The sequence below is a fragment of the Camelus dromedarius genome, chromosome 14 (assembly GCF_036321535.1).
Source record: "Camelus dromedarius isolate mCamDro1 chromosome 14, mCamDro1.pat, whole genome shotgun sequence".
In the NCBI taxonomy this organism is placed as follows: Eukaryota; Metazoa; Chordata; class Mammalia; order Artiodactyla; family Camelidae; genus Camelus; species Camelus dromedarius.
This window is the reverse complement of record NC_087449.1, coordinates 29254946-29275886: the sequence shown is the minus strand read 5'-3', so window position 1 is coordinate 29275886 and position 20941 is coordinate 29254946. Positions and strand designations below refer to the sequence as shown.

The window sequence follows — 20941 nt, the reverse complement described above, 5'->3', positions numbered from 1 at the left end:
TTAACACATTGGTCCATGAATAACACTATAAAGAATCCATTCTTTAAAATATTAATATAAATATCCATGCACAAAGGGGGGAATAATTGGGGAATTTTATCTCCTCTGACAAAGGGGAAAAAAGGCCATTTAAAAATATTACTCTCTCCCCTTCAGACAGAGAATGGAGGTGAGCCACAAGAAATCCAAGTTCACATGAAAGGGCCATGATAAAAAATGCAGGTGCTGTTAAACATTTATAAGGGCCGAGTGTTAAGGCAGTATGTAGGCTGAAATCTGAAATGACATTTTGGCATAAAACAGATCTCCCATAGGCAGATTTGAAACTTCCAGAAAAGTCTTAAAATGACATCTTTCAAAATGAACAATCATCAAATATGCCCAAGTCATTACCTCAAAGTACTTGGCTAATGAGACAGGCTGAAGAAATGGCTAAAAATAATTGACCCCAGTTTTACAGCTGAAAGTTGTAAAAAAAAAAATAAAAAAAAAAAAAAGCTATTGCAGGGTACGAACGTAGAATTAGACATTGGCAACTGTTTAGCATATTAAATACAAACACTAGGACATGTCTGGCTCAGTACAGAATGATTGCCAATAGCTTTTTATTCACAAATTTCAAATTGCTTTACAAATTACTTGATGTCATATTTTCTCCTGTAAATTGTATCCCATGTGTACAGTGCTATGGTTTAACAAAAGACATTCGCCCCCATATCTAATGAGATCTTTGCTCCAATGTCTTGTTTGCTCCCTGCACAATGCTCTAAATTAGGCAAGGCAGGTTTTATTGTTCCCATTTTGTAGATAAAGACACTGAGGTCTGGAGAGGTTAATAACTTGCTTGCATCTTTCAAAGTCTTTCAAATGTACAGCTCTGTCTCAGCTAAATAGAAACCATAGGACAGAGTGGGTACCTGTATAAGTGTTTTTCAGAAAGGAAATCAAGATAGGAAGAAGGAAATTAATGTCTATTGAGCACATATTATGTGAACTACTGGACACAATGTGGAGAATGGCTTCTGGTTTGTTAAACACAACAAGCTGAATATAAATTGGATGTAAGTAATAATCTTGACATTAAAATGTACATAGGAAAAAGACAGGAAGAAAACATACCAAAATGTTGATTTTTTAAAATCCCATTATTTCTTAATTTTCTGTCATAAGCATGTATTGTTTTTACAATAGAAAAGAATAATTTACTAATTCAACTTTTCTATGGAGTATATACCAGGCACTGTCCTAGACACTGTGATTTGGCAGAGGAAAAGACAGACAGAATCCTGGTCCTCATACAGCATATATGCTAGAGATGAAATGGACAATAAAGAGGAGAATCAGTCAATCCATCAATCAAAAACATTTCACGTGGCGATAGTGCTACGGGGACTGTAAGAACAAGATGATGTAAATTCACAAGATGGGAGTTGGGAGAGAAAGGCAAATTTGAACATAAACCCGAAGGATGTGTAAGAACACACAAGATCTTGGAAAGAAGCCTGTCAGGGCAGGAAACACTGAGAATAAAAGCCTGAGGAATGACCTTCAAGTGCTGGAAGAACAGCCTAAAGGTCAGTGTCATGGAGCAGAGCCGGAGACGAGGGGGCAGAGGGGACAGAAAATCAGGGGCCAGATCATGTTGGGCCTGGGGGCCATGGATGTTGTCTGGGCTTTACTTAAATGTGATGAGTAACATTGGAGCTTCTTGAAAACAGGAGTCCTCCCTCATTCTCGGGAGGTGTGCTCCAAGACCCCAGTGGATGCCTGAAACCGCAGACAGTACCACAATACCAAACCCTCGTGTGCTGTGTTGTCTCCTATACATACGCACCTGTGGTGAAGTTTAATTTATACTTTAGGCACAGTAAGAGATCACCAGCAATAACTAATAATAAAATGGAACAGTTATAAGAATATACTGCAATAAAAGTTACGTGAATGTGGTCCTTCCCTCAGAATATCTTATGGTACAGATTTAATGCCTTTTCCATCTTAACTAAGCAGTTACCACACACTGTGGCTGTAACTTTTGCACGCTGAGGTGTGACAGCAAAACTAGCACGAATTTCTGTTTCCTCCTTCCCAATTTCATGATTAGACGATTCAATCTTAGCAATCTCAGCATACAATTTTTTTTTCTTTCCATATCAAGGAAATTAAAGGAAACATTTTGTGGCTTTTCTTTGGCATATCTGAATTGCCAGCAACACTTCTCCTTTGCTTTGGGGACATTATTAAGTAGAGTAAGGCTGACTTGGACACAAGCACTGAGATACCAGGACAGCTGACCTGGCAATGAGGGCGGCTACTAAGTGACTAATGGACAAAGGGATGATTCGTGTCCTGGGTGGCATGAATTGGGATGGCACAACATTTAATCACGCTACTCAGTGTGGCATGCAATTTAAAACTTATCAATTGTTTATTTCTGGAATTTTCCACTTAATATTTTTGGACCGTGGTTGGCTGTGGGTGACTAAGACCATGGTAAGTGAAACCGCAGATAAGGGGGTACTAGTGGATGTGTTTTAGGTAGGGGAATCATAAATGATCTGATTTACATGTTGCAAATACCCATCTGGCTGCATGTGGAAAACAGCTTGTAAGGAAGAGGCAAACCAAGGGGACCAGATAGTAGCTAGTAGAAATTGTCTACACTGTGCAGTCCAAGTAAGAAAAGACAATGGCTTTGTGAGTCAAGCAGGCCTAGAGGTGGTGAGAAGTAATTTGATTCAAGATTTTTTTTTAGCCTGAGTTCAGATGTTGCTTCAATTTACGAGGTGGGGAAGACCAGGGAAAAAGCATGTTTGGGAGAAGACTGAAAGGTTCTGCTTAGGACACACTAGATTTCTAAGTGCAGACATGGCGTTGGGAGTCTGGAGCTTAGGGGAGCGGTCAGGGCTGCAGACGCATATTTGGGAGTCATGGGAATATAAATGCTGTTTAAAGCCATGTGGCTACCTAAGATCGCCCAGGAAAAAAGCAGTTGGAGAAAAGGGCTCAGAACTGAGCTCCGGACTTCTCCAGCATTTAACGGTCTGAAAGGGGAGGAGCTGGCAGCCAATAGTGAGAGAAAGAATTGGTTCTAGAGGTTGGTGTCATAGACACAAAATGCCTCTATGCTGCTGGTAAACAAATTGTCTAAAAAAAAATTTTTTTTATAACATTTCTTGGAAAATCACAAGAAGAGTCTAAGAAAAGGGTGCTGACTATGGAGGCAGAGAGACTGAATTTGAAATAAAGTCCTGACCATTGCCTCTTATCATTTCTCTTGACTTGAACACATCAAAACTGTAGGCAGCTGGGCATTCTATTCTGTGAAACAGGGATGACAGAGGCCAACTATAAACCTATGGCCTTAGCAGAGCACCCCTGCTCGGCACTGCCATCTTCCTGTGACTCCTCCGCCTGCGCTGCGTTGGACTGAAACACGCTGCTTCCAGGCCAGGTCTGACTCTGCTTCTAGGCAGTGAGCTCCCCGAGGCCAGAACACCATTTTATATATGCTGGGTCCCAAGCAATGCCTGGTGCATGGAATAGAGAAGGAGTTAAGATCTGGCTCTTTCTGGGGGAGCGTATGGTTCAGTGGTAGAGCACATGCTTAGCATGCATGAGGTCCTGGGTTCAATCCTCAGTGCCTCCTTTAAAAATAAATAAATAAATAAATGTAATTATCTCCCCCCACAACAAGAATTTTAAAAAAATCTGGCTCTTTGGATGAAACTCTTCCCATTTTTACTAGCAGTGTAACCCTGGACGCAACCCATACCCTCTCTGGTCCTCAGCTTCCTGATGGTTAAATGGGAATCGACACCTGTTAGCAGAAGGAGATGATGTATGTAAAGTACTCAGTGCAGTGCCTGGCATTGGCTAGCAGGGAGTACATTATTGGGACAGGCATACCTCATTTCATCGTGCTTTATTTTGTTACACTTCAGATACCGCATTTTTTTTTTTAACAAGTTGAAGGTTTGTGGCAACCCTGCATTGAGCAAGTCTACCAGTACCATTTTTCCAACAGCTTGTACTCACTTTGCATCCCTGTGTCACATTTTGGCAATTCTCACAATATTTCAGACTTTTCCATTGTTACTATATCTGTTATGGTGGTCTGTGGTCAGTGATCTTTGATGTTATTATTGTAATTGATTTGGGGCACCACAAACTCCGCCCATATAACATAGCAAACTTCATTGTGTGTGTTCTGACTGCTCCACCAACTTGCCTGCACCCACCCCACCCCCACCCCAGCTCTCTCCCTCTCCTCAGGCCTCCATGATCCCAGAGACACAACATTAAAATCAGGCCAGTTAATAACCCTACAATGCTTCCTAAGTGTTTAAGTGAAGGCAAGAGTCACACATCTCTCACTTTAAATCAAAAAACTAGAAATGATCAAGCTTAGTGAGGAAGGCATGTCAAAAGCCCAAGACAGACCAAAAACTAGGCCTCCTGTGCCAAACAAGCAAGTTGTGAATGCGAAGGAAAAATTCTTGAAGGAAATTAAACTGACTACTCCAGCAAACACACAAATGATAAGAAAGTGAAACAGCCTAACTGCTGGTAGGGAGAAAGTCTGAGTGGTCTGGATAGATCAAACCCGCCACAGCATTTCCTTAAGCCAAAGCCTTATCTGGAGCAAGGTCCTAATTCTTTTCAGTTCTGTGAAAGGCTGAGAGGGGTGACGAAGCTGCAGAAGAAAAGTCTGAAGCTAGCAGAGATCGGTCCATAAGGTTGAAGGAAAGAAACCATCTCCAGAACATAAAAGTACAAGGTAAAGCAGCAAGCGCAGAAGCTGCAGTACATTCTCCAGAAGATCTAGCTGAGGTCATTAATGAAGTGGCCACACTAAACATCAGATTTTCAGTGTAGACAAAGCAGCCGTATACTGAAAGAAGACGCCACCCAGGACTTCCATAGCTGGTGAGGAGAAGCCAATGCCTGGCTTCAAGGCTGCAAAGGACAGGCTGACTCTCTTGTTCGGGGCTAATGCAGCTGACTTCTAGATGAAGCCAATGCACATTTACCTTTGAGAAAATCCTAGGGTCCTAAGACTTATGCTAAATCTACTCTGCCTGTGCTGCACACAGAACAACAAAGCCGGGATGACAGCCCATCTGTTGAAAACATGGTTTACTGAATATTTTAAGCCCACAATTGAGACATACTGCTCAGAAAAAAAGATTCCTTTCAAAATATTACTGCTCATTGACAATGCACCTGGTCACCTGAGAGCTCCGATGGCGATGTACAAGGAGAGTCATGCTGTTTCCATGCCTGCTAACACAATATCCATCTTGTAGCCCATGGATCAAGGAGTCATTTCAACTTTCAAGTCTTATTATGTAAGAAATACATTTCATAAGGCTACAGCTGCCATAGTGATTCCTCTGATGGATCTGGGCAAAGTAAATTGAAAACCCTCTGGGAAAGAGTCACCATTCTAGATGCCACTTAGAACATTCGAGATTCATGGGAAGATGTTAAAATATTAACATTAACGGAGTTTGGAAGAAGTTGATTCCAATCCTCATGGATGAGTTTGTGGGGCTCAAGACCTCACTGGAGAAAGTAACTGCAAATGTGGTGGAAGTAGCAAGAGAACTAGAATTCGAAGTGGAGCCTGAAGATGTGACTGAATTGCTGCAGTCTCATGATAAAACTTTAATGCGTAAGGAGTTGCTTTTTACAGATGAGCAAAGAAAGGGGTTTCTTGCGATGAAATCTACTCCTGCTGAAGATGCTGTGAAGACTGTTGAAATGACAACATAGGATTTAGAATTTACCATAAACTTAGTGGACAAATCAGTGGCAGGGTTTGAGAGGACTGACTCCAACTCTGAAAGTTCTACTGTGGGTAAACTGCTATCAAACAGCATTGCTTGCGACAGAGAAACGGTCCATGAAAGGCAGAGTCAGTCAATGCAGCGAACTCCATTGTTACCTTATTTTAAGCAATTGCTGCAGCCACCCCAACCTTCAGCAACCACCACCTGCATCAGTCAGCAGCCATCTAACATCCAGGCAAGATTCTTCATTAGCAGAAAGATTATGACTCATTGAAGACTCAGATGATGGTTAGCAATTTTTAGCAATAAAGTGTTTTAAAACTAAGGTATGTACTTTTGCTTTTTTAGACATAATCTTATCACACACTCAATAGACTATAGTGTAAACATAATTTTTATATGCATTGGGAAGCCAGAAATTTCATGTCTCATTTTATTGTGATAGTCACTTTATTGCAGTGGTCTAGACCCTAGCCTGCAGTATCTCCAAGGTTTGGCTGTATTTGTGTTGCCACACATTTGTGATCCACTGTCTGCCCTTCTCCATCCTGCTGTAGCCCCAGGAGGATGATATGACTAGAACTACAAGGTCAGGTAGACCTGAATTTAGATCTACACTCTTCTGTTTACCAGTTGACTTGGACACAATATGTGTGACTTTTAACACCCTGAGCTTTGGTTTCCTCTTCCGGAAAGAGGGGATCGTAACGCCAAGCCCCATGAGCTGTTGGTAGGATAACTGTGAAAATGTGATTAAGTCCTTAGCACTGGTGGACTGTGTGTACTCAGTAAATCCTCACTGTTGTCATCATCACTGTAATGCGCAAGAAAGCCCTTGTACACAGCAAATGATTATATAACCACAAGAGATGTTTTAATTGTTATTCACAGGAAGGTTCACTGCTGCCAGCTAGAAGGCTGCCCTTCACTGAACTGCTGCATTTCTCCTCTCTGTCTTTTACAGGGATCTGTGATCCCCGTCTCCTCTAAGATTTGGCCCTGGCTCACCCCCTCCAGGAAGCCTTCCTAATTAATTGTACTTTGTCTAGTCTTTTATTCTCCAAATACTTGATCTGTGGAAGTAAATTCGGATTTACAAAACAGATGAATGAGGGTTAATTAGTTGTGGCACTAGAGGATTCCTCAGGATTGTTTTTAATCATGCCCTCCCAAAGCACAGTTCAAGCCCATGCAATTTACAAACATTTGATTAACACTCAGGGGCTCTGGGATGTCACTATTGCCCAAATTGAGGTCCACATTTAGTTTGGACTCCTTAGTGCATGCATGTTAAATGTTGCTTTGCTGGTCTTCAGAGTTGGCATTGCCTCATCTAGGATTTACTATTAAATGTCCAATGAAGGGGACCCTGATTTTAATTTTTATTATTTTCAGGGAGGAAATACACCAAAAGGGTGTTGCAGGTGGGATTCAGAGGCAGGCAGGCTGCCAAGCTGATTTTTGACAAGCAAAATGGTTCATACTTTTTGTACTCTCTTCATTGCCTCTCTGTATGGACGGTGTGAACTTCCTAGAATAGTAGCAAGTTGTGGGCCAAAAGTGGGGGCCTGAGGGGGATTTTAGAAGCAAGGGACTGTAGAACTAAAGACCAAGATAATAGTTTTAGAATTGTTTTTTCCCTAATATGTTCCTCTGTTACTCTCCTGATCAATTATGGTAAAATCCTTCAAAGACGTAAGCCAGTGGGCCTGCTTCAGGTGCAACAATGAAGGGGATGCAGAGGGAATGCCTTACTTCTCAGCAGTCTTGGGAAAGGAAGAGCCTGGGGGACAGAGATGACATATCTTCATGTGATAGTATCGAAGATAAATATAAAACAGGCACATTACTCTATATAACATAGATAAACAACAAGGATCTGCTGTCTAGCACAGGGAACTATGTTCAGTTTCTTGTAATAAGCTATAATGGAAAAGAATCTGAAAACATATGTGTGTATGTGTGTGTGTATATATGTGTGTGTGTGTGTGTGTGTGTGTGTGTGTATAGATATCTGAATTGCTTTGCTGTACAACTGAAACTAACACTGTAAATCGACTACACTTCAGTAAAGAATAACATAAAATAAAATAAAAACAGGCTGAGTCCAAGCCACTTATAGGAAGGAAGGAAAAAGCAGAAGACAGGGCCCTCTGCACTCTGGGGTTCCACAAATGTCAGGCCCCCAAGGAAGGGTGCAGAGACCTGAACAACCAGAAGGCTCCGAAAAATCAGATTTCCTCCAGAGGGGCACAGAAGAGCAAACTGGATGGTGGCCCAGTATCCCAGTGGGCTCAAGTCTGGACACAGCTTTTAGGGATGATGGGAGGCACCCAGACAGAAAAGACCTGGGGTGGAGTGCAGATGCTGGTTCTCGTACATCTCTCCAGCCTGGGAGGCTCGAGATGAACCCTCGTCAGCAGTCCCCGGCTTCAGCTGTGGGCTGCCAGCAGGGCCGTGGCAACCGTGCCAGACCTTCCCACCATTTCCTGTCCTGCCCTTGCTCTGCACAGACCCCCTCTCGCTCCAGACTATGCCTCTGTCTCAGGTAAGATCTGCTCTAGTTCTAGGACTTGGCTTCTGTATTTGGTGTCTCTGGCTCTCAGCCCCTGGTTGTCCTCCCAAGGACCCAGGCCTGGTCACATTTTCTCCCATCCATCCCACGTAAACAGTAGTAACAGTCTGCTATTCATCTCCTCCACTTCCTTATCTAGGTCTCTTTTAAATACATATATATTTATATATATACATTTTATTATATACATATAATTTTACAATATACATATATATTTTTACAAAATACATATATTTTACAAAATACATGTATCTATTTTACAAAAAAAGGATGACAACATATTCCTTGCTCTGCAACTTATTTTTCCTCCTTCTTAACAGTATATCATGAATATTTCTCTCTCTATATATAGAATCAACACATCCTTTTAATGGCTGAATAATATTCCATAACAGAAACCGTCATGATGTATTTAATCATTACTACACTGAAGAACATTGATGTTATATCCTTTCTTTTACCATTTAAAATAATACTGTAATAAGCATCTTTATACTCATGTACTCACAGGCTACAACTTTTATTTCTATTGAAGATATCTAGTTATTCTAATGGGTCTGTGGGTGCATGGGTATAATTATTAATCTGACTTAGAATGAATCGCTGGGTCACTTGGTATGCACACAAAATTCTATAGGTGCTACACTGCAAGATGTTATAAGTGAGAAAAATTTATAGCTGGACTCACTTGCCACTCACTAGCTGTTGATTTGTATCAAATCATTTAGGTTTCTGAACTTTAACTTCCTCATTTACAAAATGGAAATAATATATTTTTGAAGCATAAAGGTAATAAATGTATGCCACAATCTAGATGCTTAATAAGTTCAACTCTTATTATTTTGCTTGTTACTAAAAGGCAAATCCTAAATTTACAAATTTAGCAGAAAAATAAAACCAAAGTCATGGCCAGAAGACTCATGCTAATCTCAGCTCTCCCATTATTTGGTGTCATATTGGGCAAATTGTTTGAATCTTCAGGGTCTCCAAATCCACCATTATTGGAAGTGGGGGCAGAAGAAGCTGCTTCTAGGTTCTTCCGTAGTTTCATGATTCCTATAATTGGTTATTTTATTTCCAGGGTATTACCAGGAAGAAGCTATGGGCCTTTCAGATCTACACAGATGATTGCACTGAGGCAGAGGCAAGGTTGCAAAATAAAACAAGCAAATAATCATCCCAGGCTGGTCCCTTAAATATGTGGTAGAGAAACACAGTTGGCCCCTAAAAGAGAGCACCTCCCTCTCTCTGATCCCGGCTGCCAGCTGATCAAAGCTGCAGGTCTGCATCTCCTAGCTTCTCAAGCTTTCTCATTACAAAGAGGGACATCAAACCATCTCTGGGGGGACTGGAAAGGAGGAAATAGGTTGCCCTCTCAGGCACTTTTCAGAAAGGCCAGTCAGTCACAATTCCCCCATCCTCCAGGCCAGCTCCATCCTTCCCCACCAAGCTCCCGAAGCCTCCATCGACTGACCAGGACCCCACAGTCCGTTCTGTGGTCCAACTACACGTGTGTCTAAACTCAACAATCGGCCTTCACATCTAACTGATTGTCGTTGTCCCGAGGTGTCCAGCCCAGGGTCTCTCTCTGGCCTAGCAGAGGACCCAGAAACTTTTGCTGAGTGCAATGAAATCTGTGTATGTAGTTAAGCTGATTAAATACTGTAATTTAAGATACAAGCCTCTTTCCTTACTCAAAATGCTTTTTCTGGGAAATGTAACTAAACTGAAAGTATGACTCATAAACCATGAGCGTGGGAGAAATTTGAGAGAGTCTCTCTCCCAATACCTGCGTTTTTTACTTGACTTATTTACTCAACCCACGTTATGTATTGTGTCTAGAAGAGGAGACTGAAGGCTGAGCTAAGTGACAGTGTCACAGGTGCACATCGAGCTGGCGGAAGAGCTGAGACCCACACTTGGGCTTTCTGGCTCCTGACTTAGTGCTCACTGTGTTTGCCATGTTGCAGCAATAATCATCAATTTAGTGACCATAATTCCATGCACCATAGTTTTTTTTTTAAATTGGATATAGTTGATTTACAATAGTGTGTTAGTTTCTGGTGTACAGCACAGTGATTCAATTATACATATATATATTCTTTTTTATTATAGGTTTTTATAAGCTATTAAATATAGTTCCCTGTGCCACACAGTAGGTCCCTGTTGTTTATCTCACACACCGTAGTTTTCTGTGATAACATCTGCAATGTATAGACATGGTTGGGTTTCTTAAAATTTTAGTTCTCTAGGATTTTTATGAAAAAAAATCACAATGCATAAATTTCCCTTGTGACTGTTTTCTCCTAAACCAGCAGGTTATCTAGCAGAACATTTGTTTCAGTTTCGGTCTACAAACTAGAGAATCCATTAATAATGACTGGAGAAGCTACTGTGTTTCTGATAGAAAATGTAATTCATTTAACAAAAAGTCAAAATCCATAACCACTGCTATTTGGATGGTGTCTAAACAATGAGTTACGGAGTTTCTTCAAACCAAGGCAACAGCTTTGAACGGTATGTTCCTCCCGCCTTCCCTCCCCCATATTTTCTAAAATCTGATGCCACATCCAAGGTGGAGAGTTGATATAACAGAGTTTTGGAGCAATAAGTGTAACAGATTCTTATGTAGTGTATGTTGACTATAATTTACAGGTAGGAGTTTTTCAGGGCCAAGAAGGACACAACTTGTGTGTACTCACTGTAACAACCTGAACTGTCTACCTAAATGCAGGGAAGGCTTCTGATTAGACACACCATGTTAACACACAGGCTTTGGAGCCAGGTGGACCTGGGTTCAAATTCTGACCCTGTCACGTCACATCTTTGTGAATTAGAAACTAATCCGTCAGCACTGAGCCTCAGTTACCTCTTGGGTAAAATAGGGGTAATGATACCTTCCTCACAGGGTTGTAGGATGACAACATATCCAAAAAATACAGCTGTGCCCAGTACAATGGTTGGCACATAGCAGGTGGAGCCAGAATCAAGTAAAACGTGGATGAAATGAATTCAGTAAGTGGAGTTGAAAACAGCTCCTAAGAGGGGTCCAGACGTGAACCAGTGGTCCATCAAGATGAGGACTGTGGTCCATGGGAGGTCCTACGGGGCCAATGCCATGTAGAAAGAGAATAAAGAATGGCCTCTTTGTTGAAGCAGAGAAATAGTTTTCCAGGAAGCAACACATGAGATGCTTCCTGGCAAGAGAGGAACAGGAGCCCTTTGCAGCCCAGGTTGAGACTGATCAAGTAAGGTTCTCTGCGGGAGGTGAGTCGTGAATGTGGAGGCTCCAGTAGGCAGAAGGAGAGGGTGGGAGTCCAGCAAGGAGCCTCAGAGACAGCAAAGTCTCAAGGGCTGGAATGTGACTGGTATACTCCATACCTGGAGCAGGGGAGAGTACTGAAAAAGAGGAAAAGGAAGAAGAAGAAACTGCACAGTGTATTTATTCTAATTTATGGAAGGCCTTGGTCGTTAAACTAAGGGATCAGTGCTCTCTCCAGTTGGCAAAGAAAAGCCGTGGGCATGATCTCCTGGAAAGCAGTCTTTGAGGATAAATAATCTCAAGGCTGAGCAGGCTATGGATTAATGGGTTAACGCAGGGTGTCCCAGGGCTGGGATTTTACATTCCAACATCACTGCTTGTAGCTGTGAAACTGCTGATGAGGTAATCAGATTCCCTAAGCTGCAGCATCCTTTTCTACAAAATGGGAATGCTAATACCAAGATTGGGTGTGACGTTCACACACACAAATAAATTAATAGGTAGAGAATCTGTAAACTCTATGGCAGTGCTGTTCAACTGAACTTTCTGTGATGATGGAAATGTTGTATACTTGTGCTGGCCATACTGGTGGTCACTAGCCACACTTGAAATGTCACAGCCACACTTGAAATGTCGTTAGCTTTCTCTGAAATGTGGCTAGTGTGACTGAGTAATGGAATTATTAATTTACGTGAATTAAATTTAAAGTAAGTAGCCGCCATGTTGGACAGCACGACTCTAGAGCCTAGGACAGTGGTAGGAGAAATAATTTTTAAAACAGAAAGACCCAGGTTTCAACCATGTTTTTGACCCAATGAACTCTCCAGGAGGAAGAGGAGCAGACAGATTGTCAGAGTAGCTAGATGTCCTGGAACTCCAGGCTCTAGCCACCGAGGACTGTGGTTCTCTGCTTGCAGCTCTCTCTGCATGGAATGACCATCCACCTTTGTCCCTAGACTTTCCTTGTAGGAATCAGAGTTTCATTCAGACTTAATCCAGGCGCCTGCCACACATCATTCAGGAGTCATTCCGAGCCTCGGTGTGGATTCGTAGGCCGTCCTGGGAGCCTCACTATCACAGCGCATGTCCCGTATCAGCCTGCAGTCTGCCTGCCTCCAGGAGGCTGTTAGTACGGAGTGAGCCCTCACTGAAGGTTTAGGGATCAAACTTTTTTTCTGGCAAACTATACATAGCATAAAATGTACTATTTTAACCATTTAAAAATATTCAGTTCAGTGGCATTAAGTATATTCACATTGTCGTGCAACTATCACCAGCATCCATGACCATAACTTGCTCATCTTCCCCAAACTCAAACTCTATGACCCCATTCCCTACTCCCCTAGCTCCTGGTAATCACTATTCTACTTTCTGTCTCTATGGATTTGACTACTCTAAGTACCTCATATAAGTGGAATCATGGAGTATTTGCCCTTCTGTGACCGCTGCCCCACCTCACCTACCATAATGTCCTCAAGATTCATCCATATTGTAGCATGTGTCAGAATTTCCATCCTTTTAAAGGCTGAATGATATTCCATTGTGTGTGTGTATCTATCTACCAATCTATCTACATGTGTGTGTGTGTGTGTGTGTGTGTGTACACACACATATACACATTTTGTTTATCCATTCATCCGTTAATGGACACTTGACTTGCTTCCACCTTTTGGTGGAATCATTATTGTAAATAATGCTGCTACAAACATGGATGTATGGAATCAAATTTTGTTATCACATTTTTCCGTGTCTCCAACTCACAGGGTGTAAAATGATAAAAGATGTTTTATTCATCACAGGATGCAGAAAGCATTCCAGAGCCGAGTACTGTTCCTGGAAATACAGGAGCTATCCAGTAAAAGGAGATATGAGTAGAAAGAAGTAAGAACAGGAGAGATGAAAGAGAAAAAGAAGAGAGGGAGGGGAAGAGGCAGGCTGATTAACTCACAGCTCCGACACACACGCAGATTGACTGCGGCTTTCCCACTGAGGATGTCCATCACAGTGGAAAAGCCCGTCTCAAACTTCACCTGAAAGATGTTCCTTCTCTTTCATTTTCTTTCTTTTCTTTCCCTCCTTCCCCCCATCCTTCCTTCTTTCATTCCTTCCTTTCCCTTATTTTCCTTCTTTCTCTAATATTTTTTAAAACCTGGTCTCAGAATCAGAAGCCCTATGTATATTTCTGCCACTCAGCTAAGTCACACCCCTGAACTGCAACGTCTTCATTTTTACAGCGAGACAAGCTTATCCTCCCAGGTTAGTGAGTCTGGTGTGAGGATTAAATATCAGTATACTCTGCGAACTCTAAAGAACTGTATGAACTATAGAGATTTCAGTTCTTCTCCACAACTTTTCTTTCTTCTGTGTTTTAATTATAATAAATCAATTAAAATCCATAATGGAAAAAAGAGACTAGAGACTTAGGGAGAGTTTCATTTTAAATTCCATTTCTAAACCTAGAGGCGAGGAGTGTCAAATTGTCAAAATTTTTTTTTTACATTCTAATCACTTTCTGACTCTATTGAAGTTTCAAGTGTTCTATTTGGGCTTGACACAGTGAGGGAAAATATTAAGGCACCAAAAAGTGCTAACACAAAACTCCAGTAAGCCACAGGCGACATTTAAAGAATCCCCAGCTACAAAATCACATTAACATTTAATGTGCCCAAGTTCTGCTAAAATATGTTCCCTGTCTTCTGCATCTCCTTCCTGAAGCAAAAATGCCAGCGGGACTTGAGAATTCGATTTGTGTCCTCTGATGGGTCCCCCACAAAAGGGAGTCCTCCAGACCCCTTTCCCACACAGACAGCTCCTCGAGGTAAACACAGCTTATGCACGTGGGCAAACATCCTATATCATCTTCCACCCTTTATAGGTCAGCCAGTTTGAGCTGAAGACACAGGAGAGTTCCTGCAGAAAATTCATTACTGCCACTCATCCTGGCTCTCTATCTCAATATAATTAAGCTTGGCTAATTGTCTATCATGATTAAAATCATGCCAATAACAACCTTGTTCTCACGTTTGGCTCGGCTCCAAACTTGTTAATCACTCTTGTTTTAGAGTAGGTCATGCTGTACCTCACTTCGGCCATGAAATTCCTTATACAGAACATGCTTAGGTAGTAAGATCATCCTTGGGTGACCAGGAGCCGTCAACAGGGATGACACAGGCTGTGGCTCACGGAGGGGAAAACTAACACAACTTGAGACCTCCTCCACAGCCTGGAACACCAAGCTGATTGATGTTCACGCAGCAACATCTCACTAGGGGAAAACGTCCATTTCTTTTTTTGCACGTGAATGTAGGTGCAGAGAATGAACTGCATAGGACTAGGATGGCAGGAGTTCCCAAAACAGGCTGGGTTCTACAAAATGGGCCCAAAGTTCAAGGTGAATCAACACGCTTTTAAAAACACAAGTTATGCCTGGCTTCATTGAAATTCAACATCTCATATGATCTAAGAGGTATTCAGTGATAAGGGGTGCTATTACTTTATGTACCACTAAGAAACAAGAGATGCTGCCAATTAACAGTTCTGATGACACTTTCTTGTCATTTAGAATTTGTATTTTATATTGAGTGAGAAATCTCTCCGACGCATGTGTATCCTCTATCCTGAGGCTCTGTTTCCATGCTTTCCTGAGTAGAAACAACTTTTCACTTCAAAGTTGAATCAGAGTATATATAATCTTTGTGAAGACCCTATACCAGTCAGTGGAACTCAGCACATGTAGTAACAGCAATGTGCATGACTCAGCGGACGTGACGGAGGGACGCACGCTAACCAAGCCCATGAGCAGAGGTGAGGATGACTTCCTGCTGGCCAGCAGTGATCCTAGGAGGTCAGCAGTTCTAGGATGTGGCCGCATTTCCCAGGTATTAAAACGTGGAATAAATAGGTATGTTAGGGTTTCTGCAGTACGGGATAGGGTCCAAAGCAAGGGAGACGATAACCCTGCTCTCCTTAACGCTGGTGAGTTCTGTACCTTAGGGAAGAATCTGAACTCTGAGCACCATTTCCTGTGCGAGGCACTTCCTGATTGACCTACGGTTTCCCCTCAGCTCTCACTGAACATCGCACAGGGCTCTGCTCGCACCAGCCGTCACAGAGCTACGTCATTTTTATTCCCACGTGCACTTTAGAAACTCTGTGGTCCAGGAGGTCAAAGGAGCCTTCCTCATTGCTGTCCCTTTAGCAACTAGGTGAACTAGTAGGTGCTCAACAGATGAAAGAAGAAATGAAAGAAGGAGTGACTGTTGTTCCGGGACACACTCGGGCTCACGTAACAGTCTTCTCTCATAAGAGTCTGGAAAACGTTATTGTGATGAAATGATGTTCAAGCAGTCTTTAAAGATTTTTTTTAATTGAAAAAAATTTTTTAGTTGAATTATAGTCAGTTTATAATGTGTCGATTTCTGGTGTACAGCATTGTGTGTCAGTCATACATATACACACATATATTCCTTTTCATTATAAGTTACCCAAGATATTGAATATAGTTCTCTGTGCTATACAGTAGAAACGTGTTGTTTATGTTATTTTATATGTATATATGGTATATACAAGCAGTCTTATTTAGTAGAACACAAATATGGCATCAGTGTTAAGGAAATTTCCTTTGCATCAACAATGCTCCTGGGACTGAATTTCAAACAGCCCCTCACCTCCCCACCCCACCTCTGCACGCATGGGCATAGACCCTGTGTTCTAATGAGGAGCCCCCGAGACTTGATGCCACCAGATCTGGGTGCAAAACTAACCCTGCCCCTTAACTTAACTGTTTGGGAACTTGAGACTTTTACTGTCTCTTGGTCTCAGTTAGAGAGCTCGGCCCCCGAGATTGCTGTGAGGGTGAAATGCCACATACACGGCACCTCCAACCGTGCCTGCTGTACTGTAACGTTTAGCTGCAGGCTTAGAAAGCGTGTTATAATGCACAGGGCTTTAGCTCCTATGCTGTCTTTTGGCTGGCATGATGATCCTGAGAGGAGGCTCTTCTATTTCTATTTTTCGAATGGCAAAATTAAGGCTCAGAAAAAATCAGCTTGCACAAAACCACAGCAGCAGACCAAGACCTTTAGCTCGGTTCTTCTTATCAAATGATGCTCTTTTCAAAAAAATGGATTTTCGATCTGGAGAGAAGATTAGAGATGCTCTAGTCTCAAACTCTTATTTATCACATACGGAAATGAGGACCAGAGAGAGACCATGACTGGCTGTCCGCACCACTCAGCTGCTGGTGGCAGCACCGGGATCGGAGCCCACAGATCTGGACTCTGAACTAATGCTTGTTTCAGTATTTTTCACTTAACGTGGCGTCCAGCTCTGAGGAGGGAACCCTCAGATGGGAACACTGTCTGTGCTATGTGGTCTGCCCCCACCTCCTCTCCAACCCCGTTTCCTACTGAGGTGACTCTGCTCTCTCACTTCACACTGTCTGTTTAGTTATCCCCTCTGTCCTCGCTTCCTGCCGGAAAGCCCTTCTCTGCTCCTTTCCTTGTCTGCTTTGTCACGAATTCCAGTCTCTGCTCAAACGTCACCACTTTATAGAGGAAGTCTCTATCCAGATTAGCCTGCTAGACCCTAAACAAAAGAGCCCCCACTCCACCGGCATCTAACATTCTCCATCCCCCGCTCTGCTTTCTTTACAGCACTTTATGCTTCCTAATGTTATGTGTTTATTTACTTACTTAGTGTCACGTCTCTTCTACTATGATGTACGATTCATGAAGGCAGTGACTACGTTTGTTTAGTCCATCACTGTGTTACCACCAACTCAGTGCCTGCATGTGCTCAACGAAAACATCTGTTGAACATCTACTATGACCCAAGCCCTGGGCTGGGCACTGGGGAAAACAGCTGGGAGCCAAAAAGACACTCCCTCTGCCCTCGTGTACTTACTAGTTTCATGATGGACATAGACACTAATTAAATAATTACATAAGTTTATTCCAGATTCAGGTTGTTCCAGATGCATGTGATGAAAAATCAGTTAAAGACTGTGACGAGGGTGTTACAGACATCATGTTGAACAATGAACGTGTTTATTGTTACATTTCCTGGTTGGGTGGGAGACATTTTCTCTTTCATGCATTCTTATTCTGAGTCCTTTTTTTAGGTGAGGTTTTATGCTTACCCAGGTCAGTCTGGCTCACATCCACCCTTTGACTGTGAGCTGCTTTAAAGGAAGGGGCTAGAACTAACTCGTATCTGCAGTTCCAATGCCTAGCTAGGTATTTTTCACATTGCAGATGCCGATAAATGGTAACTAAATACCTCGTATAAATTGATGCGTGTGAAGGACCTTTAGACAGGGCAATGACCAACAAGCTATTTATCCATTCTCTAATAATAAAAATAATAATCATCACCATCTTTGACACCGATTTATGGTTTGCTTCTCAAAATAAAACACACAGAGTGAGCTAAAACCAGACTAAGTTCAGAAGGGGAGATGTGGTCATTATTTTTTCAGCTCTGTTTGCTAAGGAGATGTTATTTCTCCCCCTTTCAGAGAAATGGGAAAAAAGAGGAAGGAATCTGACTAGATCGCTTTAAAATTCTTCATTAGCATCCACACTGAATACATTGCAACGGCAGGAGTCTCAACACAGCTCTTGCTGTATCTGATGCACGGAAAACGAAGCCCGCCAATCTTGCAACATGTCTTGAGATGAAGAAGGTCAACATATCAGAAAATAAAATCAGTGGCAGAGATTTCAAAGAAATTCATCCCAAGAGTTCTTCTCAATGAATGCAGTGCAAGATTGAAGAATTCAATTACATGAAAAAGAGCCCTTTTTTTTTTTAATACCATGCCCAGCTATTCGTTTTTTCTTTTCTTTTTTTTTTTTTTGTCATTGCTAACATGAAGGCATATTGTTAGCCATCAGGAAATCTCAACAAATTCATACATTCAAATCACAAGGGATTTGTTTGGTAGATGGATCTGAAATTTGGTCTGCCTCCAACGCCTCACCCAAGATTTCATTTATGCCAAGGAGAGCGTTATCCGTAATCAGACAGAGAAAAAATCTAACTCGTTGCCACTCAGCCGCTTTATTCCTTTAGAATAGAATCCTGCCTTTAATTCTGATGGAACATTATAATTAACTTTTTTTTTAAATTTGGGGTTGACCAATTGAATTCCTTCCCTCTTGGAAAACAGAGACGGTGAAGGGTTATCTAAGTACATTCAGGAAAGCAGTAGCCTTTGTATGAAAAGCCTTAAAAATGCATCTTATCTTTTTCCTAACAAATCAAAATCTAGGGGTTGATTCAAAGGAAATAATATTTTAGACTCTAAAACATATAATTTATAGAAATGTTCATTGCAGCACATCGTGTACTAATCTCTTGTGGTAGATTAACGGCCATAAATCCCTTACATCCTGGCATACATGTTCCTTCATAAAGTGACTCAAGGCTCCTACTATTCCCAGGTAGAATCTATTTTTCTAGCCCTTGATTTGGGGCCGGTCTTGTGACTTGTCTTGACCAAACAAATGAGGTAGGAGGGAAGTTTTACTAGTTTCAAAACCCAGACCTCAAGAAGTCTTGGAGTTTCCTTGGCCCTCTTGGCATGCCATCTTGAGGCTTCCATGTAAGGAAGTCAGTCTAGCTTCCAAGAGGACAAGGAGCATTGAGGAAAACGGAGGGACCCCAGTGCTCAGCCAGCACCACTGCCAGGCCATCCTGGACCTTCAAACTCAGTGGACCCTCTAGCTGATAGCAACTGCTTGAGACAGTCCTGTTCTGTCGGAACTCCTCCTCTCACAGCTCTTCTCTCTCTGCAGTACCAGTGGGGAACGTGGGTCTCAAAATGAAAGGAGACCACTAGGGAGGGCAGTCACTCGCAGAAAATGTAATCTGGCCAAAACAGTTAAAGCAGGATCAATTAAAGAATTTGTTGCAGGGTAGGCATATTCTAGTCTGGCTTCTTCATAGAACTTAGCTTTCTTTGATGTCAGGTTTTATGTCTATCTGTGTTTCTTTGTTCATCTCTCCAACTAGAATGTTAAGTTCAGGAAGTGGCAGTTTTTATCTATCTGGTTTCTGCTATGTCCTGATCATATCATGATATTTGCCATAAAACAGTACTTTAAATAAATATTCATTAAATGAATAAACAACGTTAACTGACCAAAGACTGGCTTCCTAGTCAGCAAGTCTTTGTCAGATGAAAACGTAGTGGAGAGAATCCTGGTCTTGGAGTCCAAAAACCCATTCTAGAAGCTCTTTAATTCTGGGCAAATCTTCTCAATTCTCTGTGCCTAAATTTTTTGCTATGAAGAGGGAATGCCAAAATTTACCCTCAAAAGGCAGCTGAGAGATTAAGTAAAATTGATGAGAAAGTAAACAATAAATCCAGGACAATTTTAAACGAATAATACTAGGTTGCACCTGACTATGTGTCGAGAGCATTACATGCATTAACTCGTGTCCTTACGGCTATAGGATGGAGGTGTCACTAGGTCTCCCACTTTATAGATGAGGAAACCAAGCCTCACAGAGACTGAGGCAAGACAGTCCAGCTAAGAAGAGGAGGTAGAATTCAACCTTGGTACAGTTTCATGTCTGAGTCCAAATCACACACTCCTTCTAATTTAATAATAACTGCATTTGATAACTGTTGCAGATGAATGCTGCCTCAGTGATACAAGAATGTTAAGGTTCTTCTATCTTTGCTCTTTTTCTGACAAACTCGAATTCCCAAGACTGACAACACAGGATGCTCCAGTCAAGTTCGTGAACTTCTCCTTAGCGCACTCTCCTTGGATTCCCTTCTCTCTTAACGCCCTGGGACTCAAGACTGTCCATTCTAGAAAGAAAAGAAATGCAAGAGCCATGTTGTTCCTCAACCTCCAGGTCCTGCCAACTTAATACGCATTCACTTCACTCATTTGAACTGCCACTGCCCTGGCTGTGGCCCCTAAAGCCTCTCCCCTGGACCTTTGCTGTTACCTCCTGAGTCTCTTTGCCTCTGGTCGCATCTCCCCCCGTCATCTGCACTATGTCAAAATGACTCAACTCAGGTCTATAAGGTCTGTAACTCAGACCTTACCATGTCACTCCCTCTTTCCTGTCATTTACAAGGAAGTCCAAGCAACCTAGCAGAATACGTGCGATGCTCTACGACAGAGTCTCTTGTCTTCCTCGTCAGTCCCACACTACTCCTGCCCTGCCTGGCAAAATCTCACTGAGTGCTTACCGTCCCCCCGGCATGGGGCTATTTCCCTTCCTGCTGTGTCTACGCAGGATTATCACAAATTCTACTCACAATTCCTTTCTAGCCCCCAGGACTCAGTG

The 20941-nt window shown here is 42.1% G+C and overlaps 1 protein-coding gene and 1 pseudogene across 3 annotated transcripts in view; one reads left to right on the top strand and one right to left on the bottom strand.

Annotated features, from left to right (window-relative positions):
* DAB1 (DAB adaptor protein 1) overlaps positions 1-20941 on the bottom strand; it is a 1070346-nt gene that overhangs the window by 432120 nt on the left and 617285 nt on the right. The window lies entirely within an intron of this gene.
* On the top strand, positions 4328-6085 carry LOC135322813 (tigger transposable element-derived protein 1-like; annotated as a pseudogene).